At 37.1% G+C, this 25,125-nt stretch overlaps 1 non-coding gene across 1 annotated transcript; it reads right to left on the bottom strand.

Moving 5' to 3' along the window:
* Window positions 1-23,259: 23,259 nt before the first annotated feature.
* Window positions 23,260-23,367, bottom strand: LOC114237606 (U6 spliceosomal RNA). Its single transcript, XR_003623135.1, has one exon. It is a non-coding gene; the product is annotated as a U6 spliceosomal RNA (small nuclear RNA).
* Window positions 23,368-25,125: the final 1,758 nt, after the last annotated feature.

The raw sequence follows: 25,125 nt of genomic DNA on the forward strand, positions 1-25,125 counted from the left end.
TTTGGAAGGAAGCCCTGTGCTTAAGCAGGTTGGACACACTAATGAGGACCCAGAAGTCAGAGGGCATCTCCTACCACGGCTCTTGAAAGGAAGTGCTGTGTGTGTCACTGTTTCCATTAGTGAGAAGGGAGAGCATATTGCAAAAGCCATTTCGGTATAGTCAAAGGAGTTCTCCTTCCTGTCAGCTGTGGCACATTCAGAGAACTTTCCATCTCTATCTCGCTTCGCCCCTGACCACTGACATCTACTAACTGTCCTTATTCTTCCAGATGTTGACATTCATTGGCACCCTCAGCCCAATGTGCACAAGCCTTCCCTATCATAAAAGAAAAATCCTTTCCTCCACTCAATCTATCCTCCAGCTACTGCTCTTCCTCCTTCTTTGGACAACTGAATTTCTAAAGGCATCCTATACAATAGTCTCTACTTCTTCACCTCCCGTTCACTATCAGCCACCAACCCAACAATTCCTCTAGAACTGTTCTCACCAAGGCTACTAGCTTAACTCTTGAACTGCCAAGCCCAATGGACATTTTTTCTGTTTCTATTTAATTGACCTATACAAACTCTTATTTTTCACTAATGTATCCCAAGTGCCTACAATAGTGCTTGGCCTATAACAGGCTCTAAATGAATATTTGTTGAATTATTATTCTTGCCTGGTCTCTCCTGCTTATCTGGACATTCTCTTTCAGTGTCCTTCCACCTCAGTATTCAGCTGATATGCAGCTTCAGCTTTGAAAGGCCGAATAACTGAATGCAGCTTCATAGTTATTTCTGGCATCCTTGAACTTGTGCATACCGATAATTTTATGACAGCACAGGTTCCATTGCATCTGACCATACACCAGTAATACAGAAAAAGAATGGCATTCAGAGTTACTGGGGTTTGTTTTGTTTTGTTTTTGTTGTGTTTTATTGAAGTATAATAGGCTTACAACATTATATTAGTTTTAGGTGTACAACATAATGATTTGATATTTTTATACATTACCAAATTGTCACCATGATGAGTTGTTACCCAGGTTTATTGTCAATATCAAAATATTCACCTTAGGGGCTTCCCTGGTGGCGCAGTGGTTGAGAATCCGCCTTCCAATGCAGGGGACACGGGTTCGAGCCCTGGTCCGGGACCATCCCACATGCCGCAGAGCAACTAAGTCTGTGCACCACAACTACTGAACCTGTGTTCTAGAGCCCACGAGCCACAACTACTGAGCCCACGTGCCACAACTAGTGAAGCCTGCACACCTAGAGCCTGTGCTCCGCAACAAGAGAAGCCACTGCAATGAGAAGCCAGCATACCGCAACGAAGAGTAGCCCCCACTCACCACAACTACAGAAAGCCCGCGAGTAGCAACGAAGACCCAACACAGCCAAAAATAATAAATAGAGAAACAAATTAAGTAATTAATTTTAAAAATATATTCACCTTTAAATATAAATAAATATTCTAGATGTAACTTGGGGTGAAAATCTTGAGGCTATATATGTAGAAAACTATCAGTTACTTGAAAAATAGATATCACTATAAGAGTAAAATGTTGAAATAATTAATAATAATTTGAAAACTGTCTATTTCATGCACAAAAACAATTATTAAAAGCTTTCAAATAGTTAAACAAGGAAATATATCAGTTTATATAAATATTAGTAGACAGAATTCTACCTAAGTATCTGTAACAAGAATATAACATACCTTGAATCAAAAAATGTTTACAAAATTTTAAATAATAATGACATAAGTAAAAATAGTAAAGATAAGATATAATTTTAGTCCTTGTGGAATTTCTTGGTTTGTAACATTTATGAAAATTAATAAAATCACTTTCAAGAACTATATTTAACATTCAAATATTTAATTGCATTAGGCCATGAGTCTTTCAAGAAAAAGTCCTATTTGGAAATCCTTTCATGCCTTGAGAGAATAAATAAAAAGAAAAATATCACCTTTGCCACCTCCAAGTCTCACAAGCAGGAAGGTCTCTAAAATCTGGACACAACAATAAGTTATCTTTTGTGCAAACAAAAGAAAGGATATAAAGGATATAAAGAAAAAAAAGTGTTAGAGAACAATGGGGTACCCCAAAATATATTGCTCCTCCACTGACTTCAACTGAAAGAGAACAACAATTCCCTATTGGGAATGTACAGATGTTTGACCACAGGAGAAGTCCAGGTAGAGCCAGCTCTAAGGAATGATGGTTTCTATGTTGTGATATCAAAGTTTTCAAATTTGACTACTCAATTTTTAAATTAAAAAATAGTAATAATAATTACATTTAAAAACAAGAATTCAAATTCATTCTTATATGCCAGAATTCCATTCTGTGATAGTGTATTAGTTTTGGCCAAATACTGATCTTAACACTAGGTCACTCAGCAAAATTGTCTATTTATAAGCCCTCTTCTTCTGATGACTCCTTAAATATTGATGATGTCTCTATGAGAAATACAGGGAGGAAAGAGACATGTAAATAACACTGCAGTCACCAAAAAGCAGACTGTGGTACAATACAAATAACCTATTTTCCTCAATTAGTAAATGTAATCCTTAATAAAAAAAAATTTTAAACAGAAGGGTGAACCAAACCACAAATTGAGACCTAATTGTTATATCAACTAATTGCAATATACAGACCTTAGTAGGCTCATGACTCAAATAAATAAATTATAAGATAAATAAATATATATGTATATGTATATTGACATATGAATATACAAAACAGTCAAGGAAATTTGAATGCTGACTAGATATTGGACTCTATTAAGAAGGTATCATTAATTTTTTTAGGTGTGAAAATAGTAAGAGGCTGTATTTTTTTAGAGATATCTATGGAAATATTTTTTAAGAAAATGATAAAATGTTGAGGACTTGTTTCAAAATAATCCAGGCAGGGGGAATGGGATTAGAGTATAGAAGAAACAAGATTGGTTGTAAGTGCTATGGTACCCAGCCTCCAATATAACCCCAATGAACCCCACCTCGTGGTATTCATGCTCTTGTATAATCTCCTCCCACATGGAATAGGGTTGACCTGTGTAATCATAAGATGTTTTGGAAATGAAGGTGTCTGAAGAAGAGCTCACAAATATAGCTTCTGCCTTGCTATCTCTAAGATCACTCACTTTGGGAGAAGTCAGCTAACATGTTAGGAGGACACTTGGGCAACTCTGTGAAGAGATCCACATGAAGGGAATCTAGGGTCTGCTGCCAACAACCACCACTAACTTGCCAGGCATGTGAGGGAACCAACTTGGAAGTAGATATTCAAACCCCAGTCAAGCCTTCAGATGACCACAGTTCCCGTCTGAGCCACATCCACACAGCGAAGCCACTCCTGGACATAGGACCCACTGAAACAATGTGCAATAATAAGTGTTTATTGTGTTAAGTTGCTAAGTTTGGGGGTAATTTGTTATGTACAAGAGATCACTAGTAAAAGTGAAATTATTGAAGTGTGGTGATGGGTGCACAAGGAGTTCATTACAGTCACTCTTCAGTATCTGTGGAGGATTGGTTCTAGCACCCCCTGCAGATACCAAAATCCATGGTGTAATATTTGCATAGAACCTATGCACATCCTCCCATATACTTTAAATCATTTCTAGATTATTTATAATAACTAACAGTGAAAATGCTATGCAAGTAGTTGTAAATACAATCTAAATGCTATGTAAATAGTTACTGGCACATGGCTAATTCAAGTTTTGCTTTTTGGAATTTTCTGGAATTTTTAAAAAATATTTTCCATCCATGCTTGGTTGAATCTGCAGATGCATAGCCTCAGGATTTGGAGTGTTGACTGTACACCATTCTCTCAATTTTATACATGTTTGAAGTTTTATAATAATTTAAGGTCAATATAAAAAAACAAAATATTTCTGTTTCATAGAAGTCTATTATCTGTCCTCTTCTCTACACTGTACTTTTACATTTAAATGAATGATTTCACACCTTTATCACCTCAGTCTCCCAAATATTTATCTAAATTCCAGACTTCTGCACTAAGCCAGTTTCATATACCTAACACTTACGACAAATCAAAATCTCTTTTTTTTTTAAAACCAAACATCTCTGTCCCTCAAACCTGCTCCTCTTATGGTATGTTCTATCTTCATGAATGTCACCATTGTCACAAACCTAGGAATCATGCTGGCCCTTGTTTCCACTCTCAACCACTTAGCCAACCACTTTCCAGGTCCTGCTTGCTCCACGTCCTAAATAGCTGTTTATTATCACCCCATTCCCCCTTCTCTATCCCCTGTTCTTAGTTGAAACTTTCATTTTCTCACACCAAGATTTTATCTCACTCTGTATTATTAGCATAGACTAAGTTATGGTAATAGGTCCAAATACACAATGACTCAACATCACAAGTGTTTATTTCTGGCTCACAGGACAGTCAGAGAGTGTGTTTCAAGATAGTAAGGAGGCCTGTAATGATGGCAGCACCAGTATCTTCATGACTTGGTTTCCAAGGTCTCAACCAAGTCAGCCAGTAAGAAGAAAAGCATAAAACCCAGTATATGTGAGGCTTTAATGGACTGACCAAGAGGTAGCACAATTCACTTTTGCACATATTCCACAGAATAAGGACACACAGCCACACTAACTGCAAAAGAGACTGAGAGATGTGGTCCAGCTGTGTATCCAGGCAGAAGAAGCACATCTTGGAAAACAGCTGCTCTTCTTTGCCAAATATCTTTTATTTTTTCATCCTTCACATTGCTACCAGGGCGCTCCAACAAGGAACTTAGATAATATTTGTTGAGTGGGGGAGTGAGGCAGTGAGTGAGCAAGATGCCATTAAGAAGCTGTGAAGATTCTCCTCAAAATTCTCCAATGGCTCTCCATCCATTATAGGGTAAAAATTGTAACTTATCATTGCATCAAGGCCCCTACTGCTCTGCTTCTGATTATCTTCCAGCCTCATCTCACATCATTCATTCCTTCTCGCACTTGTATTCAACCAGATTGGACCATTTACCATTGCCCAAATTAGCCATGTTCTCGCATATGATATGTATGTTTCTTCTCCCTTTTCCACCCACAAATCTCCCACTCATCCCTCACGCCTCAATTCAAGAGTCATTTCCTCTTGGAAGCCTTCACCAGTACCCCACCTCCACTTCTGCGCCAGGCAGAATGAGAGGCTAGCTCCCGCTTCAGCTCTTTAGCTCCTTGCAGTGACCTCTACTGTGTGCTTGCACAACCTGCCTCTCCTCTAGGTAGTGAGTTAGCTAATGGGGAAAGCAGTGGGTGTGCTACCCATTCTCTTCCTATTAGTGATGGGGCAGCAACCATTTAGGCAGTTTTAACTTTCTCCGTTTCAAATTCCACCAGCTTGTAGAAGTATAGCCAAAAAGAAAAAGCAACATATAGAGAAAACATCAGAAAGGTAAATAGAAAGTTTCCTCCTCCTTTTGGGTAAGTGGCACCACCATCATCACCCACAATTACCCAAGCCATGTGTGTATGTCTGTATATATGTATGTATGCGTATATAATCCAAGGGGGATTGCCTGATCTCCCCTCATCATTTACATTTAAATCACCAAATCCTATACAGTCTACATCCTTAATATCACCAAGTTCCCTTCCTCTCTGTGTGCTCCACCCTGGCAAGTTCAACCCTTCTCCCCAAGCTCTCCTCCTCCTAAAGGAACTCCCTCTCCTCCATCTCTCACTCAACACCACGTTTTCACGCTGGTGCAGATCTGGGCAGGAACTTTCAACGACACTCTCGCCAGTCCTAGCTGAGGCTAACTCTTGGTCCTAAGCACAAGGAGGGCCTGGTCAGATCTCAGACTCTTTCCAGCCTCAACCCCTGCACTGATGCATCAATTCCCAGTGCACTGATGCTCTAACTCCGCAGAGCTGTCGTCAGTCCTCGACTCTAACATACGTTTTTACCCGTCCAAGTCTTTTCACCTCTCTTTCAAAGTGCCCTTCCTCCCCGTCCCCCACCCCCAACCCGGCCTTTTCCTACCATAAGCTATTCATCATGAAGTGGCTCGAATAATATCATTTTTTGAAGCCCTCCCCGCCACACAGAGGTTCATACAACCTGTTCCCTTAGGATTTGCTTTCGAGAGCTACGTCAGCACCGATCTCATTGTAACCATGGTTTATGCATCTCTCTCCCAGTGCAACAGTGACCTCACTTGTCCCCTGCTCTACTCTATGCCGCAGAGAACTACTTTCTCCAAGTTCCCTTTCCTCCAGCTCTGGATTGGCTTGGCCAATGGAAGACACGTGTGAAAGATTAGGAAGCTAGAAGCTGGGGGGAGCCAGAATATTCCTCTCCCCTCCTCCTTAGCTTTCTGTGATGTTCCTGGACATGTCTCTAGCTGCTCCCCACAAGACCCACTCGCACCAGTCAGGCCCCACCATGGTTCTTGCCATGGTTCTAGCCCCCTCCACACAGTCCTCCTGGGCTCTGGCAACACTGCTCTCCCCTACCACACCCCTCTACACCCCTCCACACCCATCCCTCCCATCCCCCCCACCCCTGTGCCTCTGCCCTAGGGCAGTAGCAGTTTCCTGCTCTTACTATGCCTTCACCATTCCCTTTGCCATCCCAGTTTTTCCCTGATCATGTAATCAATTCCCTCTAATTTAAAATGTGGAGTGAGTCTGTTTTACTGAGTGGCTCTGACTCATATATACCACCTCTAAATCAAGGTCTTCCAAGCAGGAACCATGTATGCAACCACTGTTTAATACATGTTCATTTAAAGAATGAGCAGAGGGAATTCCCTGGCGGTCCAGTGGTTAGGATTCCGTGCTTTCACTGCCCAGGGCCCGGGTTCAATCCCTGGTTGGGGAACTAAGATCCCACAAGCAACGCGGCGTGACCAAAGTGGGGAAGAAAATGAGTAGAGCCCTATTAAGCTATGTCTTAAGTTAAGCAATAGTTATACACCTATAATTCAATATATTAGAGAAAAAGAAGGAACCATATCCCTAGACATTTCAATCAGACAGGCCAAGAAAGAAGGGCCCTATGTAGGGCCCTCTACAGGAACAAGAACTGACCCTGACCCCTGGCCTTCTTCACTAAGATCAACCAGTATTCCATTAAAAAGTTTCAGCCACAAAGTGTGGCATTCTTTCCTTGTGGTTCACATTACCCAGAAGCCTCTGGTTTCCTGGAATTTGTGTTGAGTAGCAGCTGTCAAAGATGATAATATTTGCCAACAATCCCTGCGGCACTACTTTACATTTTTCTGAAACAAAAAGGGGATTATTTTGTCCATATTTCTCATTTCTAAAGGCTTTTGCATATATTGGTTCTTCCTCCTCTGGCATTAAACAGCAACATATTCCCATTAAATCATGAAAGTTACATTATTGTCTTTTAAACATCAGTTGTCAATCAGGGTTGACAAACAAGCTCTCTGACATTCTCATGAACATCTTACTCAGCCTGTGAGTACTAATGTCTCATTGATTTTGAGAAACACTCGTCACAGGCAGGCAGGCAGAAATAAATACTTGAGAATTTGATTTTTACCAACTTCGCATAAGCACCTATTCAATTCTATATGCCTGCATTGTTATCCCAAACAATAATCTTTGAAACTTTCTAAATGATGCTGTGATAATTGTTGATCTAATCAAATCAAAATACTCACTGTTGACTTGTTATCTTTTCTCTCTGGCCTTTTTTCATCCTTTTTTGTATCCCAGGAGTGTGCGTTATAATGCTTCCTCCTACCCAGGGATTAGTATATCCAGATTCTAGCTTTCATGTAACATTTCCAAATGCCAGCAACTCCTCTATGAAATTTCCATGGTGCTATCCTGCCCAGCATAATCTTTCTGTCCTCAGTGTAGTCCCTTTTCTAATACCTGATACTGCATTTGTAGACATTACTTTATATGTCTTAACTCCCTACTGCACTGCAAGGTCCTTAAGAAAAAAATACACATGCTCTTACTATGTTATCTTTACAGGATCTATCAGAGTATTGGGTTTATAAAAGATTTTCATTAAACATTTGTTGAAGGAATACATTTTTCCTGCATATAAATGGCTACCCTAGGTAAACTGTTGCTTTAAAGGTTGTAGTGAATAACTGAGATGATGGATTTGCAACAAGGTTTTTATAATTATTTGTACAGTATTGGATGTTTACAAATGTAATCTAAGTTCCACTATTCTTTAGCTCAGGGATTCTTCTTTGCTTAGAAGACTCTTAGTCGTGACTAGAATGTAAGCTTCTTGAGGACAGAGATGATGTCTCTATTGTTTCCCTCTGTGTCCCTGGGTCTGGTATGTAGTAAGTACTCAATACATAAATGCCAAATTAATCCTTCAAGATGCGGCTCAATTTCTTTCAAACGCTTTTCTAACCAACTCTGGATTCATTTATGCCTGATGCTACACGTATATGTGTATATGTACATATATTCATACATACAGACACATGTACATATGTATACATATATGCATATATCCTTTCTTTAGGTAATTCAATATAACAGTTATCCAAAGAAAGCATTATTATCCCCTTTTTATAGATGAGAAAACAGGGTGAGAGACCTTTAAATCCGGAAACAAACGGTTGAGTGGCAGATCTTGAATTCCAGTTCAAGTAGGCCTAATTCCACATGGTTCTTTTTACTACACCACAGTGCCTCTTGTCATTTCATGAGGCTTGAAATTTTTTTCACTTTCCAAAATCAACAACATAGGAATATAATCCCTCCAGGATTAGCATTAATTTTAATACCTATATTCCTTTGAGATCTATTTCTCTTTCTGTTCTTTACTTTGTGGTACACTCTGCTTAGGAAAGTGTTCTCCTATGATAAGAGCTTTCATTCTAATGTTGTACTGCCTTGGCTTCCTTTTCCGTATATGAAGTAATAATGTCTTTTTCTTGGACTTCTCTCAATTCTTGTAGTTTAATAAAACTTCCCAAAACACACTAAAGTTTTCCCCCACTCTGGTCATACTTCCTCCTTCCTACTGATCACCTCTTTCTTATTATGGCCCACCTCTTTTCTAATAATATGTATTTCACTTTATCATAAATTGGCTAGCATGCCCCTTCACTTTTTTAATTATACAAGCAATACATCTTCATTGTAGAAATGCTAGAAAATACCTATAAATAAAAGGAAAATATTAATAACTAGAAATCCCACTACCCAGAGAAAAACATTATTACTACAGCAGTCTTCATCTTGCTTTCTTTTTATCTATTTAAATATATTTGTATAAATATACATATACAGATTTTTAAAATAAAATTATATTATACAATGAGTCATTTTTCATTAAAAATTTTTCATTTAGTGTTCCATGGACATTAAAAATAAGAGAGTTTTTTTTTGCAAGAAATAAGATTTGTTATATATTTAACTAAATATTAGTAACTTATGTTATTCACTTTTTTATAATCATATATACTTCTGTTTCTTTGGTTAGGTAAAGATTCAAAGGAATATGCTAATGTTTCCCTGCATCATTGTTCTGATCCTTTTCTCCATGCATTACAAATAGATTTAGCATTATATATTTTGTCATTATGTTGTTCAATGCATATAATTTTACTATGGTTAAGTATTTATTGAGGTTTGTAAGTGCCAAGAATAAAACAATAATCCTCTTTGTCCTATTTGTTGATTTTTATAAGAATATGAAAACATTCTATGTAAATTGGGAGCCCTGCTTTTTTTTTTTGTTTTTTTTTTTTTGTATTTGTATGGCATATTTTTGCCAATTCTTACATTTTTAATACAGCATTTATAACAGTTCCTGGCACACGGTAGGCATTCAGTAATTTGATCACATGATTGAATCAATAAATGCTGATTAACCTTTGTTACCTCATATTAGATGTCTCTTGTAAATAGCATCTTATTTGATTTTGTTTTTTGATCCAACTTAATACTTTTTACCTTAATTGGTGATTTTATCCCATTTATATTTATTTTTAGGTTGTATACATTTGGATTTATTTCTGTCATCTTATATGTTTCTAAATGTTTCATTACCATTTTCTAACTTTTAGCTGGTGCTCTAATATTTTTTCCTTCAATAGTAATTTGGAATATTTTAGTTCTACTTATGGTTATCTTTTTTTAAAAAACTACTTAAATCCATGCTTCTCTTCTATATTCTCAAATGTCTCTGGTCACAAATGAATAGTATCCACTGGTGTCTCCTATAAAAATTATGGACTTTGGCATATATATATATATACATATATATATACTCTCTCATCACCTCCCTTCCAGCTGCCATTTAGCCACTTTGGGGGTAGTAAGATCTGGGATTTTTTTCCCACTATGTTATTATTCATGTTATTTATCTCCCATATCTATTATATTCCTTCTAATAGACTTTGTCCTTTTCTTCTGTGCTCTTAAAGAGCTTCTTACACTTGTCTTTCATTTAACTGATTTGATTCTCTGCAATATTGATTCTGCTCTTTATTGCTTCTAATGTCATCATAATTTCTCTTATGCTCTTACTTGTTCCCTTACATTTTAGTCTCACATTTCCCTTTTATTCTCATCTTGTTGTCTCACCATATCACCTTTTACAGCTTATTCAAAGGATTCACAATTTCTTTAAGTACCCTGAAAATGCTTAGCAAATACTCCCAAAAATTTAATTGTCCTTCCTAAAGTATGCTCATCCTGTGGTCTTGAAATACTATGGTAATCCTTTAATTTATGTGGCAGAATTTTTTTATATATTTCACTTTTGTTTTGTTTCATTGCTGTTTAGTTACTTTTGAAACCATTCATTTAATTGAAAAATGTATTGGGACTTCCTGGTGGTGCAGTGGTTAAGAATCTACCTGCCAGGACTTCCCTGGTGGCACAGTGGTTAAGAATCTGCCTGCCAATGCAGGGGACACGGGTTCAAGCCCTGGTCCGGGAAGATCCCACATGCTGCGGAGCAACTAAGCCCATGCGCCACAACTACTGACCCTGCGCTCTAGAGCCCGTGAGACACAACTACTGAGCCCGTGAGCCACAACTACTGAAGTCCGCATGCCTAGAGCCTGTGCTCTGCAACAAGCAAAGCCACTGCAATGAGAAGCCCACACACCGCAACGAAGAGTAGCCCCTGCTCGCCACAACTAGAGAAAGCCCACATGCAGCAACAAAGACCCAATGCAACCAAAAATAAATAATAAATTAAAAAAAAAAAAAAAAAGAATCTACCTGCCAATGCAGGGGACATGGGTTCAATCCCTGGTCCGGGAAGGTCCCACATGCCGCAGAACAACTAAGCCCATGCGCCACAACTACTGAGACTGCGCTCTAGAGCCCATGAGCCACAACAACTGAGCCCGTATGCCACAACTACTGAAGCCCACGCGCCTAGAGCCCATGTTCAGCAACAAGAGAAGCCACTGCAGTGAGAGCCTGCACACTGCAATGAAGAGTAGCCCCCGCTTGCCGCAACTAGAGAAAGCCCGCGTGCAGCAACGAAGACCTGACACAGCCAAAAATAAATAAATAAAAAATAAAATAAATTTATTAAAAAAAAGAAAAATGTATTAATGGAAGATCTTCACAGTTCTGGCACTGGAAGGATAATGATGAAAATAAAAAAATCCTTGCACTAGCTTACAGTTCATCCTCTAGCGTTAAAGACAGACTTTAAGTAAGTAAGAAAACAAATATCCAATATGAATTGGAGCAAGTTATCAAAGAAAAAGAAGGGAGTCTTATGAGAGAAAACCTGGGGGAACCTATCTTAGATTGGGTGATCCAAAAGACCTCTTGAGAAGTGACTTTAAGATGGGATTTGGAGGATGGAAATAAGCAATCCATATGAAGAAAGTGTGTAAGAGTGAAGAAGGTAAAAGGAACAGCGCATGCAAAAGCCCTGAGGCCAGAGACACTCTTGCTCCTCCCTACCCTAATCACTCTGCAGGAGATAAAGTTCAAGAGGTTGGCGAAAACCAGGACATTCCCAGTCTTATACAAGCTTGGATGTTCCTGGAAATGCTATGAGAAGTTACTAGGATCTTTAAGGAAAAGGAGCGCATGATCCGATGGATATTTTGAATTCACTGTGGCTGCTGTCTGAAGCATGGGGCGGAAAGGCAAAAGTAGAAGCAGGGGACCAGTTGGGAGGCTGGGTCAGGAATCCAAATGAGAAATTATAGTTGTCTGGATTATGGTGGAAGGATTCAAACTATATTTTGGAATTAGAATCTTGGACCAAATGGACGGGAGGGGGTTGTTAAGCAAGAGGAAAAAAATTACAAGGCTTTAGGCTTCGGCAACTGGCTGGACGGTGCTGTTATTTACTGAGATGTCAAAGACTAGTGGAGGTACAGGTTTAAGGCTGAAAATCAAGAGTTTGGGACATGTTAAATTTGTGATGCATTTGAAAAATAGACAAGCTTGAGACTCTAAGGAGAGATCTTGGATGGAAATATAAATTTGGAAGTTAGGATACAGAGGTAATTAACATCACATGAATGGATTAGAGCACGTTGAGTAAAGTATAGAGAGAGATGAGCAGATAGCCGTGGACCACAGCCTGAGGGAAATTTTGATGTATCACATAGAAGAAAGAGGCGAAAGCAGAACCTGAGGACTGTGAAGTCACAGAAGCCGGGAAAGGAAGGTGTTTCAAGAAGAAAGAGTGGTTGACCTCCATTTAAAATTGCAAAGTAAAGATACCTCTGCACACCTTTCCTCGCAGAACCTTCCTCCAAACAGCAAGGAGAATGAGAACAGAAACACAAATTCAACTTTTATGAATCCTGGAGACATCTGCAAAGCATAAACATGGAAAGAATGGAAAAGATATGGATGAATAGTAACCACCTATCAGAACAGTAGTAAATGAAACTTAAATGCCTATGGTGAAAGATACTTACAAGAAGAAAGTCCATTTATTCTGTCAAACCCCAAAAAAGGTGCAGGAAGCAGAGTTGCCCAGTGTTGTAGAAAGAGGGGTAATACTGAAAACAGAGCTTTGGGATTTTGGATCTCTTGCTCCTCAATATGAATGGACAACCAAGCAATACCTGGAAAGACATTTTTATTAATGTGAACAAAGATATCCAAACAAACAAAAAGGAACTTGAAGAAGAAAAAAAACAATGCAAAGAGCAGATGAAAACTTGAAATTTTTAAAAATGTAATTACTTCCCTCAGAATGATGAGAATATGTTGTGTCTATAAATCAACAACAGGAAGCCACACAGAAGAAAAATTCAGAGAACAAGAAAGAGATTCTGGAAATGAAAATGTAACTTAAATTCTTTTTTAAAAATCAATAGAAGGACTGGGAAGATAAAGTCAAGAAAATCCACCAGAAAGTAGAACAAGGAGACAAAAGATGTTTAAATATTAAAGTATCAATCCAGAAGTTCACATATGACTAAGAGGAGTCCCAGAAAGGAAGAAAAGAGAAAACAGTGGGAGGGAAATTATCAAATACACACACACACACACACATACACACACATGCAATTTTCAGGAGTTAAAGGACAGGAAACTATAAATTAAAAGAGTCTACTATTACACAAAATGAATTTTTTAAAATCCCTAGGGCACATTATAAAATGTTAGAACACCAAAAATAAAAAGAAGATTCTAAAAGCTTCCAGAGAGAAAAAAAAAAAGGGTCCCATAAAAGAAACAGAAATCCAAATGCTATTGAACTTTACATCAGAGGTGGCACAATAGTGTAAAAGTTGGGAACCTGGCTGCCTGGGTTTGAATCCTGTCTCTGATCCCTACTAGTGATGTAACCTTGCACAGTTAATTAATATTTCTGTGTCTCAGTTTCCTCATCTGAAAAATGGCATTAATAATGGTATTTACCTCATAGGGTTATTCTGAGGACTAGATGAGTTAATATTTGTAAAGTGCTCAGAATAATGTCTGGCACCTAATATTTGCAAAGTATCTCCTAAATAAACTTAAAGAAGAAAATTGAACAGGACTTCAAAATTCTAAGGATGAGTTGCTACCTAAAAGTCAATACCTAACTAAAACTCTTAAACAAGTATGAAAATAGAAAAAAAAAACATCTTTTCAGACATGCAAAAATCTCAAAAAAATTTTTACTTCCTCTGTACCTTTCCTTGGGAAGTTCCAGAACTAGGAGCATCACTAAAACAGGAATTAAACCAAGAAAGAGGAAGATACAGTAGCCAGGAAAGGATTGGAAGATAAAGGGGAAAAAGGAATGTAACACAAGAGAAAAGAAAAGGAAAGTCCCAGTATCACCTCAGTATAGCAGGCCAAGAGGGCAACCAGTGACAATCAAAGGAACAGCTCCAGGAAAATAAATGGAATGAATAGGTTACAGCCAGATTTGACCATGTGGAAAATTGCATTAAAGAAAGGAGAAAAAATAGCAAAGGGTACAAGGCATAAGGAAATGGACAAATGAAAACAAACCAGGCAACTACTAACCATAGGAAAAACTAAAAGTTGTATAAGAAACAATCAGGACAAAGATAGCAATATTTATTTAGTCCAGTGATGCAAATACTTAATACTGATTTAACTAAAAATTGTGATATAACTATACCAGGAGGATTGAAAAGGGGTAAGAATTGGGGAATATGTGTAATAAATGGCATCTACCAAATAGGAAGTCAATATAATCTTTAAAATTAAATAATAAAGAGATTGAGTATTGACATCTTATTTAGACACATGGAGGTAAGTACCACATCGGATATTTGCCCCAAATAGTGTGCATAGATTCTCCTTGAGGCTTGTTGCTGATCTTGAGCACCCCTGACACCTCCTCTTAGATCCAACTGGAAGGCTGACGATGTGTGTTCTCATTACCATTCCAAAAGAAGTTTACAGAAGGCTGGAGAGAATGGAGGCCAGAGCCTGCCCCGGGGTCAGATTGGGGTGGCAGAATTTGTCTCTGTTGTTCGCCTTCCATATTTCTTTCTCTTGTCACAGGAAAGCAATTTTCCATGCCTAATTTACTGTTTGGCTTGGTAGCCACTCTTGGTACACCCACTCATTTGGAACAGTGTTCCATCCTCTTGATGAGAATGTAGGCCTTTATACCGCTCCTGATCTGGAAAGTCCTTATCTGCCCAGATGTGAAGCCCTAAGTTACTGAGAAGATGGATCAAAGAACAATTCCCAACTTGCTCTTGAATCACATTCTTATTATAGCCACACCTCCCACCCTCACTCATAACCTTGATCATTTTAAATTAAGGGGTGCCAGTAGGGTTTCCAGGATTTACCTTCTTCTCTGTCACTTCAGTCTGGTCCCATTGCACCATATGTGATATAAATTCTTTGAATTTTGTGGAATGTGGTTGGCACCATTCCCTGGTTTCAAAACAAATTAGTTGGAGGTACTTTAGTTTTGTTTCTTCAATGTCTCTTAACCATTTCTAATTCTGAGAAAAGCTTCAAAATTTTACAGGTAAGCTACCATCTTTCCCAGAAATCTGTCGCAAATGGCAAGGTTTCTCGATTCTCCTAAACATGTTTAACTCATATCTAAATATTCTTGTAAAGTGTATTAAAAATAGACCTTTTCAAATTCACAACCTAAAAAGAACTTACGTTTCAATGTATACTACATCACATCACTTGGTCCTGTATTGATTCAATTGTATGTTGTTAACAAGGATGTTTAAACTTCTAATGCAAACAAAAGTGGTATATCCACACAATGGAATATTATTCAACCACAAAAAGGAATGAAGTACACCATGGATGAAACTTGAAAGAAGCCAGCTATAAGAGACAATATATTGTATGATTTCATTTATATGAAATGTCCAAACTAGACAAATCTATAGGGACATAAAGTAGTATAGTGGTTGCCAGGAGATGTGGGGAAGGGAAATGGGGAGTGACTGCTGATGCATACAGGTGATGAAAATGTTTTGGAAATAAAAAGTGGTGATGTTTGGACAACTTTCTGAATATACCAAAACTACTGATATGTACACTTTAAAAGTGTGAATTTTATGGTATATGAATTATATCTCAATGAAAAAAATTCTCTTGCAATCTCCCTGGGGGCTTGAGAACTGTTGAAAAATTTCAAGCCACAGCATGCACAACTGTATACAAAAAAAATCCACAGAACTACGGAGAAAGTGCCAAGCCCTAAATTACCTAAGGTAAAGTTTGATGTACCAATAATGAAATCAAAATATTATTAAATATTAAAACAAAATGGAGTATCTGAAATGTGTACAGCGTGCTACCGTTTGTATAAAAAAATGAAAATAGAGGATATATAAGTGTTTTTATATATGCATAAAATATCTTTAGGCAATACATAAAAATTGGTTACAGTGTTTGCCTCCAAAAAGAACTGGCTAAGGAATGTATAACAAGGTGGTGAGACTTTTCACTGCATACTTTATACTATATATACTATACACAGTACATACTTTTTAAACCTTGTGAATGGAATAATCATTCCAAATAAATTAAAATTAAATTATTTTGCTTAATTATGGTTTACTTCATATTTATAAATGCAGTCTTCAACTATAATTGTAGATTTGTCTATTTCTCCTTTCAGTTGTATTAGCTTTTGTTTCATATAGTTGAAGCTGTGTTATTAGATGTACACACATTTAAAGCAGCTATGGCTTCTTGATGAGTTGACCCATTTTACACTAAGAAATGTCCCTCTCTAACCTTTGTAATATTCCTCGTTCTTAAGTTTACATTGTCTGATATTAGTATAGCCACTCCAGCTTTTGTTTATTAGTACTTGCATAGTATTTTTTTCCTATTCTTTCACTTTTAATCTGTGTCTTTATATTAAAAATGAATTATCCAATTTGAAAATCATGTTTTCTTTTACATCCTTTAACATATTATAACATTTATAATAACTGTTTTAAGATTATTTCTACTAATTTCATCTCTGTTATTTCTGGGTCTGTTTTACTGGTCAATTATTTTTGATCATAGACTTTTTTAAAAAGCAGTTTTAGGTTCACAGCAAAATTGAGTGGGAAGTTCCCATATACCTCCTGCCCCAACAAGTGCATAGTCTTCCCACTATCAACATTCCACACCAGAGTGGAAAATCTGTTACACTCAATGAACCGTGACAACTCCTTATCACCCAAAGTCCATAGTTTAAATTAGGGTTCACTCTTTGTGTTGTACAGTCTATGGATTTTGACAAATGTGTAATGACATGTATCTGCCATTATAGTTCATACAAAATAGTTTCACCGCCCTAAAATTCTCTTTATTCCACCTGTTCATCCCTCCCTCCCCCCAGCCCCTGGCAACCACTTATTTTTTTTAACTGTCTCCATAATTTTGCCTTTTCAGAATGTCATATAATTGGAATCACCATATATAGCCTTTTCAGACTGGCTTCTGTCACTTAGTAATATGCATTTAAGATTCTTCCATGTCTTTTCAAGACTTGGTAGCTTATTTTTTTTAGTGTGGAATAATATTCTGCTGTCTGGATGTATTGCAGTTTATCTATTCACCTACTGGTGAATAGGATATTCACGAAGGACATCTTGATCGCTTCCAAGTTTTGGCAATTGTGAATAAAGCTGCTGTAAACATCTGTATGCAGGTTTTTGTATGGATATAAGTTTTCAACTCCTTTGGTACTTATACCAAGGAGCACAATTGTTGAATCATATTGTATTTAGTTATTAATTATTGTATTTTCATATACTTAGTTTTTAAGAAACCAGCAAAGTGTCTTCCAGAGTGGCTGTACCATTTCACACTCCCACCAGCACTGAGAATTCCTGTTGCTGCACACCCTCGCCAGCATTTAGTGTTGTCAGTGTTTTGGATTTTCACCACTCAAAGAAGTGTGTAGTAGTATCTCATTGTGGTTTTAATCTGCAATTCCCTACTGACATATGATGTAGAGCATCTTTTCCCAGGCTTATTTGCCATCTGTATATCTTCTTTAGTGAGGTTTCTGTTCAGATTTTTGCCCATTTGTTTGTTTTCTTGTTGTTGAGTTATAAGGATTCTCTGTACATTTTGGATAATAGTTCTTTATCACATATGACTTTTGCAAATATTTTCTCCCACTTTGTAGCTTGTCTTCTCATTCTCTTGACAGTTGCATTCACAGAGCAGAGGTTCTTAATTTTAATGAAGTTCAGCTTATCAATTATTTCTTTCATGGATTGTGTTTTTGGTGTTGTATCTAAAAAGTCATTCCTATATCCAAGGTTGTCTTGATTTTTTTTCCTATACTGTCTTCTAGGAGTTTTAGAGCTTTACATTTTTCATTTAGGTTTATAATCCACTCTGAGTTACTTTTTACGAAGGGTGTAAGGTCTGCTGTGCTAAGGATTTGAGAATTTACTTGGTAGAAATACCCAAACCTGTTTGTATGGTAATGGGAATGATCAAGTATAAAAGGAAGAACCACTGATGGAAGAGATGAGATGATTACAGAAAAAAAGATTTGAAACTACTAAAAGAGATAGAAATCAGGCCAACATGAAGAGCTTGGTCTTTGAAATGAGCAAAATTTTCCCTTTTGTTGTCATAAGAAGAAAGTCACAGAACATGAGGACTGATTCTGACAGGTTATCAGATTCTGTGTTAGGAGATGTGAGTGTTAGCATGTGATTATTTAAATGATTATAAAATATAAATTTAGGTCACTGATCAAGGTTTTAGAGGTTTGAAGAGTGAGAACATGTGAAACAGTCATCTTGGAGAAGGAGAAAGTAAATTTACCAGGGAAAAATAGAAGGGCTGCCCGGGCAATTCACGCAGAGTGAAACCAGTAAGCACAGTTGTGCATTTTATCCTACAATGTTTAGCTGCTGAGGTGCAGGCACATAGTACATGAATAATTTGGGATTTGCCAGGCAAATGACGAGAAAGAGAATGTCAAAGAAATTAAGAATGCTCTACAAGAGAATAGTTACAATGATGAATCCCCAAATGGGTACAAATATATGTAAGGATATAAGGGGGAAGTGACTAATTTTAAAGTGGTAGGGATAATAGCCTGGAAGTCTTATGAGGTTGAAGATATGCTGAAGTAGGAGAGGTACAAGAATAAGTGAGTGAAAATAATGAAGCAATAGAGAATAGGATGCTCAAAACCAGAGATTTGGGAGACATTGAATAATTGGAAATGGCAAGCCTATGACAATGAGAGCTGCTAGTAGAGGGAAAGAAAAGATCAATGGAAGTGATCAGATCGGGGAACTGTGGGTGTATCAGATAGATAACTTACCAGGAATCATAAGATTAAGGGGTAGGTAGGAAAACAGGAAGCAAGGTACAAAAGTCATCAGTGAAGAAGAGCAGGTGACCAGGAAATTGCAACTTGGAAGGGTATTGAATTGTAAAGTCTAATGCCATAAACTTCAGAGGGGATGTGTTTTTTTGTTTTTGTTTTTGTTTTTGTTTTTTAGGACAAGAGAGGTAACGATGAGGAGCAAGGACCATGCCTATCCTACCACCCCATCCCTACCAAATCTTGATTTATCTGAAATGTAAAGGTAAAATCAGCTTCTACTTGAGAGGGCCACAGGGGAAGCCGTGCCTTTTGAGGGAAGTCAGATATGAGTTATAGATTACTAATGACAGTTAATAGCATGAAATAGAAGAAATCACCCAAGCAAGCTGTTGGTGCAGAGGGAAGGAAGAGGGAGAAGCTCAGAACCCTGGAAAACATTAGCATCAAAATCTCATGCTGAATTTTTAATTATTTTGTATTAAAATAACACATGTACCTAATTTTAAACTTCAAATAATGCTAAAAGGTTTATAATGAAAAGGGACAGATTCCTATCTCCACCTCTCTCTGTGCCCTGACCCTCTAGAGGAAATGTCTCAAATCCATTCTCAACTATTCTTGTTTTCCTTGGTGTTTGCCTCCATATATTTAACTAAACATTATGCTTCTATCTCTTGATTCATCAGTGTTAGGTGTTAGGTATGAACGATTGCCTTCCCATTATGGTGGACGGGGACTTAGCTCCTCCACAGCATTCTTCTCCCCATGCCATCACCTCACCCAAACCAACAGCTTAGGAATTTTTGGTAAAATCATTAAACCGTGTTTACATTATAATAATGTATAGTAATGCTTCTGAGGAACCAAATAATTGCTTCGGAGGAAACTTTGTAACCACACATCCTACCTTGTTCAACCCTTCATTTTTCCTAGAATCAATAATTAACCCATTTTGAAAAAATATTTTCTTGGCCGCTCCGCACAGCATGTGGGATCTTAGTTCCCTGACCAGGGATCGAAACCTCACCCCTTGCATTGGAAGCGCAGAGTCTCAACCACTGAACCTCCAGGGAAGTCCCTGCTCCATCTTTTCATTTGTTTGATTTTCAATGTACCTCTAACACTTTTTGCCCCCGATGCCCCAACATCTCTGTCATTTACCTGTCAGTAACTTTTTGAATACACTCAAACACATCTTTTCCATTTTTTCCCCCTGGAGATCTTTCTCCTTGAAGACTCCATGTTTCTGCTTCTGTGCTGCTGTTTCTCTAGGCCTGCTACACAGTTCTTATTTTTAGGACTTCTCTTTGCTGCTCTCCCTCCCCTTTTCCAGATCCCATGTCTTCCTCTTTCTTGGTTTACTTCTGCATTTGAGTGGAATGTGACCCAGCCTCTCCTTACGTACCTCAAAAGGTAAAGTTAAAAGTAAGATTAAGTTCTTCAAGTTATTATTCTTTTGTTGGAAACTCTGTTAGCTAGAACGGCACTGTCCAAAGGAAATATAATGCAAGCCATATGTGTAATTTTAAGTTCTCCAGTAGCCATATATTTCAAAAAGTACAGAGAAACACAGGTGAAATTAATTTAATAATATATTAATTTAGCCCAACATATCTGAAAGTTATTTTAACATGTAATCAATATAAAAATTACAGTAAGTCCCCTAATGCAAACAAGTTCCGTTCTGAGAGAACGTTCATTAAGTCCAATTTGTTCATAAGTCCAACAAAGTTAGCCTAGGTACCCAACTAACACAATCGGCTATATAGTACTGTGCTGTAATAGGTTTATAATACTTTTCACACAAATAATACATAAGAAACAAACACAAAAAATAAAGAAAACATTTTTAATTTTACAGTACATTTTTAATCTTGAAAAGTACAGTAGTACCAGCTACATCACCGCTGCTTTTCTGCTTGCTTCCAGACATCCTGGGCTTGAAATAAAGATACCGTACTACTGTACTCTCTGCAGTACTATACAGTAAAGTACACAAAAGCACAACTGCTTGTAGAGGATGCACGCACATGACAATGTACACCAGACAAGTGAACTAACTTACGCGATTGGACATGCAAACACACGTTTGCATCTTTGAAAGTTCACAACTTGAAGGTTCGTATGTAGGGGACTTACTGTATTGAGGGGATATTTTACATTCTATTTCTCACACTAGATCTTCAAAACCTGGTGTGTAATTTATACTTCCAGCAAATCTCAATTCAGACTAGTCACATTTCAAGTTCTCAACAGACACATGCGGCTAGGCTATGGTATTGAACAGCACAGAGCTGGAAGTTACGTATTGGGAGGCAAACTTGGCCTTTGAATATTCCATTCATAAATTCTGATTACACTCCATGAGTACAACTCATCCCTCTCAGGGGCCTTTGCCTCTTTAGTATTACAGATACAGAATATAGATCTAGAATTGAAGTAACTTGCCCAAAGTCATCCACTGAGTGGTGGGAAAGTCAGTGTGCGCTCTCAGATATTCTAACTCCCAGGGCTATGCTCTTTCCAAAACACCACACTGCTTTCTCTCACAAGGCAGACTTCACATATTTTACAACATTTGAAAATTCCCTTGGGCTTCTGTTCCCAAGGAAAACTCTTTTAGTTGTTCTCCACATGTGCCTCTCAGAACAGCCCCTTACCTAACAGAATATTTTGCATATGGCGGGTGCTCTGTAAATGGTTTTTAATCAAATGAGATTTGTGCATTGTACAAGCAGTGCCTATACAAATGATTATTCAACTGTCTTTATGTAGTTATTCAAACATTTTCACATGTATACCTTGTAAAACATTGGGTCAGATGATCATAAAGGAAAAATGAAATTTGAGATGACCTACCTTGTCCTCATGACATCTGGTAATCACTGAATTATTTTCTAATGTTCTTCAATTACCGGCTACAGAATATGGTATAGTCTTTTTCTGGGAATCAGTGTTAAACACACTGGCATTCATTGCCCAGAATATATCCCTCTGGAGAGTTAAGGCAATCTTTTCTCATTTCTGTGTGTCTGAACTCTCCCCGATTTCCCCTAATTTATCATAGATTACTGCCAGTGATTCTGAGACCTCATTTTCAAGTTCCTTCATCACTCTGAAAATTAATTTTTTTGGACATTTTTGGTAAATGTTCTCTTACTTGCCTCCTCCCTATCAAAGCTCTTACATCGGTGATCCTCAAAGTGTGGCCTGCAGCCCCTGTGGAATATTGAGACCCTTTCAGGAAAACAACTAACAGCATTTGTTGTCAGTAATAAAATTCAAGCTTTTGAGTAAAAATTAATATTTTTTAAAACTTACATCTGCCACCATGAACTTGACAGCTCCCCAATATTTAAAGACTTTTCTGATGAGCCCAGAGTGATAATAGCAAACGTGATTTTTTTTTCACATTGTGTAATGAAATGTGTCAACATTTGGAAGATCTACACAACTCAGTGAACCAATATTTTCCAAATAACCCATGCATGATGTTACAAAATCATGCATGGGTAAAAGATCCATTCAAAGGACAGGATAAATCAATGTGTTTGCATTAAACTGAATATAAAAAGTTCATTGAAGGTTTCCAATTCCACATTGTAACTAACCTTAAAGAAATTACAACTTGATGGGCTGGTAGTACCAAATAAAAATATCTACAATTATCTGAAAAGGCTGTTAACATACTTCTCCCTTTCCTAACTACATATCTATGTGAGTCCGTATTTTCTTTACATACTACAACCAAAAACCATATTATAATGGATTCAATATAGAAGCATGTATGAAAATCCAACTCTTTTCTATTAAGGCACATAACAAAAAGATGTGAAAAACTGTTTTTTAAAAAGCCATGCTTATCACTAAATTTTTGTTTTGGAAAGCACAGTCATCTTGATTAGAAATGCTATTTATGTTAACATGTAATGAGTTTATTATTGTTATTTTTTAAATTAATAAATATGTCAGGTAATAATGCTTCAGTTTTAATTTTTTTTTTTTTTTAGCTATAAAATATCTTTCTTTTTTAAATTGAAGTATATTGACCTACAACACTATGTTAGTTCCAGATCCTGGAATGCTTCACAAATTTGCAGAGGCCATGCTAATCTTCTTTGTATCGTTCCAGTTTTAATATACATGCTGCCAAAGCTAGTACTCAGTTTTATTTTCTAATATGGTAAATATCAATAAGTATAACCCACACAAACAAAAGCTCTTTGACATCCTCAATAAATTTTAAGAGTGTGAAAGAATTCTGAGACCAAAATGCTTGAAAAGTTTCCTTACACCACTGTTCTACCCATTCCAATTTGAAGACTATGCCCTCTTAAAGAAATTAAAGGTTTCATTAAGTTGTTATAGGAAGTAACATGTATAACACAGTAGTTAATGGCCTAGGGTTGGCAATCAGATTGACCTGGATTTAAGTCCTGGCCCTACTACTTACTAGTTTTGCTATGTTCAACGAGTTTTTGAACCTTTCTGTACCTCAATTCCTCGTGTACCAGATGGATATAATCATACTTCCTACCTTATGAGAATTAAATGGCAAAACTTGTTATCTAGAATAATCATTGCAATCACAAAAATTTATACTAATGTTTGAGAGTAATATGGTGCTACTATAACAATGGGGGGTATTCTAAAGTCTTGAAATTCTCTTCCTTCATCAGAAGTAGTTTTTCCAAATGAACTGCAATACTAGTTCAGTTTTTCTCCAAACCAACCTAGAAATTTGTTAAGATTTCCGAGTGGTAGCAGCATTAAACATCAAATATTTTTCTGTTGTAAAATCAAAGAGCATCTATTATGCCTACATGATAGGTTGATTTTCTTAGGACATCTCTGTAATAACATCCATATTTGGGAAAAGGCCCAATTGCAAAGGATGAATCAAAGAGTTAACATGAGCAGATGAGCAAAGCGATTACCAAGCACTGACTCTGAGGATGAGCTTAGCAATTATCTGGTGATGACTCTCCCATGTTTCAAAATTGCTTTTACTGCAGGTATACAATGTAATAGACCCAATCAGAAAACTTTTCTTTGTCAATGCCACTTTGGACATTGTAAGTCACAGAGCATTTGAAACATGTTTTTACATATTAAGCCTATATAAAACACTATAAAATTGACATAATTATGATTGGACCTATGATAATGCTAATTCTTCACTCAGTGTTATTGACAAATAGCAGGAACTTCTTCATATATATCTGAGGGAGCCCCATGAATGTACTTGGATTAATATCTTATTAAGGCACATGTAGCTAATTACAATCAGATATATTTTGCTTTTCAAGCATTCATCTACCTTTAAGACTTTAAAGTCATCATTAAAATCTGACATTTATTAATTTATCTTCAAGTTTGCTGACTCCTATCATTTCCATTTTTCTGCTGCCCATCTAGTGGTTTTTATTTTAATATCAGATGGTGTACTTTTTGCTGTAAAATTTCCATGTGATTCTTTTTATAATTTCTGTTTCTCTGCTGAGAACTTTTATCTTTCCATTCAGTTCAAGTGTGTTTACCTCATGAAGCATATTATAATAGCTGCATTTACATCTGATAATTCCAACATCTGGGTTATCTGGAGGCTGGCATCTCTCGATTTTTTTTCTTTAGAAAAAATATTCTTGGTTCTTCCTAGTTATATAATTTTGGATATTGGGTTATACCAACTCTGGATCTTGTTGGAACTTGGGGGAACACATTTTATTTGTTTTTGTTTGTTTGTTTAGTTAAACAGGCAATCAACCCAATTAGGCTCAGATTGCATATTCTGTCTCACCTGTTGAGAGTGGTGGTTCCGATCTCAGTTTCATTTTCAAAGACTTTGCTATGGTGCCTTGGGTCTGTCCTGTGCATGCCAGCTCAGGAGTGAGCCCAGGATGTGTGGAATGTCATACAC

The sequence above is a fragment of the Balaenoptera acutorostrata genome, chromosome 16 (assembly GCF_949987535.1).
Source record: "Balaenoptera acutorostrata chromosome 16, mBalAcu1.1, whole genome shotgun sequence".
NCBI classification, from domain to species: domain Eukaryota; kingdom Metazoa; phylum Chordata; class Mammalia; order Artiodactyla; family Balaenopteridae; genus Balaenoptera; species Balaenoptera acutorostrata.